The following is a 5,754-nucleotide window of genomic DNA, read 5'->3' as shown; positions in this document are numbered from 1 at the left end:
TGTTAAGTCTCTTAATTACCTTCTAATCTCTACTGAGTTTCCCCCAACCCCCTTTTCACTTTTATGAAATTGTTTGTTTTTGTTTTTTGTTTATAAGAAATGAATGCTGTTATCATCTATTCCACATTCTGGGCTTGTCTAATTATTTCATTGTTGGTAACATGCCATTTGATCTTTTATCTGCAATATTTCCAGCAGATAGGAAATGAGAGTTAAATGGTTGATTAAATTTCTACACACAACTAACCAGTACATATCTGGGGAGAATATATTTTGAAACCCTGGTAATTCTAGCAGGGATGAGAATCAAACTTTCATATGTGAGTTTTGACATCAAAATGTCTATCACATTGGAATTTCCCTTTTTAGAAGTTTCCATTTTTAATAATTTGCTATCCACAATGTTAAAAAAAATGGGATTCACTTGTCCAGTCATGGCAGATTTCCTCCTTAATTGAATGGAGAACATTTTCCTTCTTTTGAATTTTGTCTGACATCCATGTAATAGTATGATAGCCGCTCATGTGCAAAGAGACATGCTTCCCAGAGCATCCGTCTCATCAAGAGAATCTGCACATATGGGAAGTGGCGGGGACGTGGCTGGGGCTACAGGAGGAAATAGAGGTGGCCAGCATGATAGGCAGATGGGGGGAGGGTCCATGGGATTTTAGGTTTGGCTTACTTGGGAACCCCACCTCTGACCCTGGCAGTGGGGGTGAGGGGGGGAGTAGAAAGAGTGTCGCGGAGTGGCTTTAGATGTGACATTATTTGGTTTATTTCCTGGGGACGTGGAGGAGCTTACACTTTCATCCAGTTACTTTGGGTTTCATTTTCACTCTCTTGAGCAACATTCCAATCTACATTAAGAACTCCTCCAAAGTTGGGAACAGTTGATTTGACAGATCTGCTCCTGTTTCCATACCCAGTGTAAATCACAACACAAGTTTCTCTCCTTATAATAAATTGAAGTAATAGTAGCTCGGTAAAGGCAGCCATCTCTGACCAAATGGCAAATCACGTATCACCAACTTTCCACTACTTAAATGTAGTTGTAGCATTCATTTTTAGGCTCTTTTGGTTCTTAATATATATATATTTATATATATATATATATATAAATATATATATATTTAGGTGTGTATTTTGGTTTGTTTGAAGCTTCACAAATGTCACTATTTTTTACAGCACACTTAAATGAAGCTACAACTTTGTCAGAGGCTTTGATCAATATCATCCTAAATGTCAAAGTCATCCCTCTGGCCTGTGCTATGCAGTAGCAGCACCACGTGTTCCTGTCCACGTCCCACTGCCACCTATTGCCATTCCGAGTCTACTTCAGAAAGGACAACATTAAGGAAGGCCCTACATGGTATGGACTAACACAGTGGCTGCAACAGTGCACTCAGGCTGGCAACAGTGTGGGAAGGCTGCGGGACCGGGCAGGTTTTGATGCACGTGTGTGCGTTGCTATGAGATGGAATGTCCTTGATGGCACCTAACAATGATGGCAATTTTTAAAAGCATGTGACCAAAACTTACTAACGAAGAAAAATAATATTTAGCTAGCCTTTCATAAACTAAAGAACTGAATTTTTATTTTTTAATTCTCCTAACAGAAAACTACAGAATCATGCTGTTTCAGTAGTCATTTCTGTCTGAAAATGTTGATATTATGCTAATTCTACTTACAGTCTTTAAGAGAAAATAATAAATGTTGATATTATGCTGAAATGTTGATATTATGCTAATTCTACTTACAGTCTTTAAGAGAACATAAATATGAAGAACTTCTTCACCAATTATAGAAATATAAATCTAACAAGCAAGAAAATGCAGGCAAAATGTAATACAGACTTAGTTAGTTGAATACAGTCAAATAAAATTTTTAAATTAGTATATGTTACCGTGTGTTAGTTCAGGTAGATTAGAGAAACAAATCCATAGAAACTCACATGTTTTTAGGAAGAGCAATTGTACATTAAGAAAACATCTCAACCAGTCCAGTCCAAGGCCATAAGTCTGATATTAGCCCATATGTCTGGTACCAATCTATAAAGTCCTCTTTAGACTCACGAAACACATGCAATGAAGCCAAATGCAAGATGATCACAAGCCAGTGGGTAGAAAGTCTTTGGGTCCAGTGGCGTTGTAAGCATCTCAGTGCTGACAGAGGTCTCTCTATGGCTTCTTCGGCTTCAGAGGGTGCATCCATGTGGCTTGTCTTCTGTAGTGTCTACCAGAGAGTCTCAGAGAGAGAGAGGTGTCTTCTGCCTTCAGGGAGGAAGTACAAGATTTTCCAGAATTCTCAGGAGAAGGCTATGTCCACAGAAGTCTCATTGGCTGTCTCCAGATTGACAGCCTAGATTCCACCCCTACACTGTTAATCCTTCAGTTGACATCAGATTGGTTGACTACCACACTGAGTGAATTTTTATCGAAAGCCTGCAAGTTTGGATTTAATAGCCTAAAACATATCAATATGATCAGTTCTATTAACTGTGTTTTATTAGCTATGTAAAGGCATTAAACTCTGCAGATCATAACAAAATATGATAGCTTTGCAAAGCATAATGTGTTAGGCTGAGTTGACTAAGGAAACAAATCCAGAGACAATCATATATGTATAAGAAAGAGATTTTTTTATCAAGAAGTAGTTATTTATTAAGAAAATATCCCAGCCCAGTCCAACTCAAGTCCATAAGTCTGTTACTAGTCCATAAGTCTCTCAACCACATGCAATGATGCAGAATACAGGAAGATCACAGACCGGTGGGTGCAGTCTTGTGGATCCAACGGTGGTAGACACACCCCCATTGCTCTGGCAGCAATCAAGGTCCCCAGCAGGAAGGGGAAGGCAGAGAAAGAGAAGGAAGATTCCCAGTGCCCTCTTTATGCAAAGAACATGCCCACAAGGGGCCATCATCAGGCTGTGAGCTGACAAAGAGGCTAAACTTCACCCCTACATTTTAATTTTTATTATTATTTTATTTTATTGAAAGATCATTTTATTGGGGGCATTTACAGCTCTTATAACTATCTATAGATCTATTGCATCAAGCATATTTGTACATATGTTGCCATCATTATTTTCTAAACATTTACGTTCTATTTGAGCCCTTGGTATCAGCTCCTTATTTTTCCCTCCCTCCTGTCTCCCATCCTCGTGACCCCTTGATAAATTATAAATTATTAATATTTTCATATCTACAGTGACCACTGTCTCTCTTCCCCCACAAGTTGACATAAATTTATGTAACTACCACACATAGGAATTCCAGAACACTTCACTGTGCTCATGTAGAATCTATATGTGGATCAAGAGGCAGTTGTTTGAACAAAACAAAGGAATACTTCATAGTTTAAAATCTAGAAAGGTGGTGTCAAGGTTGTATATTTTCATCATATTCATTCAATATGTATGCTGAGAAAATAATAATGCAAAATTTGAACATATCAAAAGAATTTGACATCAGGATTTGAGGACATCTTAATAACAACCTGCAATATACAAAAGACACAACTTTGATTGCTGAAAGTAAGGAGGACTTGAAGCACTTATTGATGAAGATCAATGATAGCCACTCTCAGTAGGGATTAAAACTAAATGTGAAGTGGAAAAAAAGTCCTGAATCAATAGGTAACATTATGATAAGTTGACAAAAGAAGGAAGTTGTCAGAGATACAGTCTTGTTGGATATATAATTAGTGCTCATGGAAGTAGCAGTCAAGAGTTCAAAGGAAACATTGTATTGGACAATTGTGGTGCACAAAACCACTCTGAAGTGTTCACGAGTGGATCCTGGAAAGATGGTACCGAGCTGGTCTCCCACCTTGAACTCTCCCCACCTGAGCCCGAAACCAACAGCTAGGGACCCTGATGCTCAGAAACCTGATGTGCGACCTGAATTCTCAGTACTCCAGGACTATTTTGGATTTCCCCTGTGCTTTTTTACCCCTGGAGAAGGGTGCAGAGTTCAGCACCTGAGCATCCCCTATGGCCCCCTCTTACCTAGCACCCACCAGTACAAGGAACACCAGCACCCGCCAGTGCAAGGAACTCTCCCCTTCTTGATCCCCTACCAATTAGAACCACTTTTTACCTAGTGCCTCCAACCCCATCCCTCTCTCACGGAGGCCAGAACTCTCAGCAGGTGCTGTAGACTCTCCATAGCTCCATGCTATCACCTGATCCACCCTCCCCATCCTTGCAAGAGGTCAACTCCAAGATAGAAATTGCCAGATAGCAACTCCCAGCAAACTGGACCAGCCTCACCCAGAATTTAACAGGTAGGAATCCTGCCTGGGTAAACCAGACGCTCAACCTGAACCCTGGGTACTTCAAGAGTATGTTTGATTTTTTCCTTTGTAGGAAACAGACAAAAAAAACTATTTCCCCCCCAGGAGAACCTAGAACTCTGTACACACAGCTAGACTCAGAGACTCCCCATCCCCCAACTCAGCTACTCAGCGGTGCTGGAATGTACCTGCTCCTGAGCTCCACCTGTTTAGAAGCCCCTCTTCACCTAGGGTCTCCATTCCTGTAGTCTATAGGTGGGGTCCACCTTGGGAGCCCAGGGGGGAGGGTGGATAGCACGGCATGGTGCAGAATCACGATACTGCTCCATTGCCTGCAGAACACACTGTCCCTTAGAGCCAGGAAGCAGTGTGCCACCAAGCTAAGGGCTCTAGGCTTTAAATGCAATAACAGCAATCTGCTGCATTCTCCCTATATTATATAGGGGTTGAGAAGTGACTGCTAGATTACTAAATATATTCTGCACCTACTCGAACCACTACGACCTCAAGGTCCCACTTTTCATTTCTCAGTGAGACGCTTCCACATAAACTAAGTACTAGCATACCTCTTAAAACCCCTCTTGCAGTTTGCCAACAATCACTCTATTTAACTCATAGAATGCTACCTATGATTAATACTATCATTTGAATCTTGCTCTTGAGCCCCTCCATGCTGCACATCAAAAACTAAGCACACAGTATGATTTCCAGCCCCTGTCTGATCTTAATCATCTACTCCAAAAGCCAATCCAGTCCTACGCAAATCTGCACACCATCTGCATTTGGACCACTAAGCCAAGTGGACAACAGCCACCAAGGGTAACCACACAAAAATCAAGATAGACAAAAGCCAGCAGCTGAAGATTACCTAAACCCAATGGAATGCACAGAAAAAACATCCCTTGAACTGCCAGATAGAGAATACAGGGGAATCATGTTTAGGGCCACACAAGATATGTGTTGATCAGTCTTGAAAACAAAGGAAGAAATTGAGAATACTAAGAACCTCATACCCAAAAGAAGCATAGTAACTAGGCAATAAACAGAAATAAAACACAGGGTACCATAACTGAGCAGTAGAATGGAAGAAGAGGAAAATTGAATCTTACTGAAGTGGAGAACAACCATGCAGACTTCAGCAAATGAGAGAAACAATCAAGGGGGAAAAAAGCAACAGCAAACAAACAAAAATAAAAGGGGGAGTCGGGGGGCTGAAGAAAGCCAAAGAATGATGTGGGAGGCAGGAATGAGACATAATATACATCTTCACAGAATACAAGAACAGGAAGCAACAATCTACAGATAAAATAGTAAGGATAGTCATGTAACAAAATTTCCCCAATGTTGCAAACCAGCACGGGAAAACCACCCAGGAAGCACAGAGAAGCAAACAGATTAAATTTCTCCCAAACACATCAAGAATTAGGTTAGTCCCATTATCCCTTAAAGGAAAAGGAG

At 40.6% G+C, this 5,754-nt stretch overlaps 1 pseudogene; it reads right to left on the bottom strand.

Annotated features, from left to right (window-relative positions):
* Nucleotides 1–404: 404 nt before the first annotated feature.
* LOC115868479 lies at nt 405–4,169 on the bottom strand (annotated as a pseudogene).
* Between the last annotated feature and the right edge of the window lie 1,585 nt (nt 4,170–5,754).

Source organism: Echinops telfairi, unplaced genomic scaffold (assembly GCF_000313985.2).
Source record: "Echinops telfairi isolate 266 unplaced genomic scaffold, ASM31398v2 ScPeMD7_1;HRSCAF=3_0, whole genome shotgun sequence".
Taxonomy (NCBI): domain Eukaryota; kingdom Metazoa; phylum Chordata; class Mammalia; order Afrosoricida; family Tenrecidae; genus Echinops; species Echinops telfairi.
The sequence above is the reverse complement of the archived record's forward strand: the minus strand, read 5'-3'. Positions and strand labels throughout refer to the sequence as shown.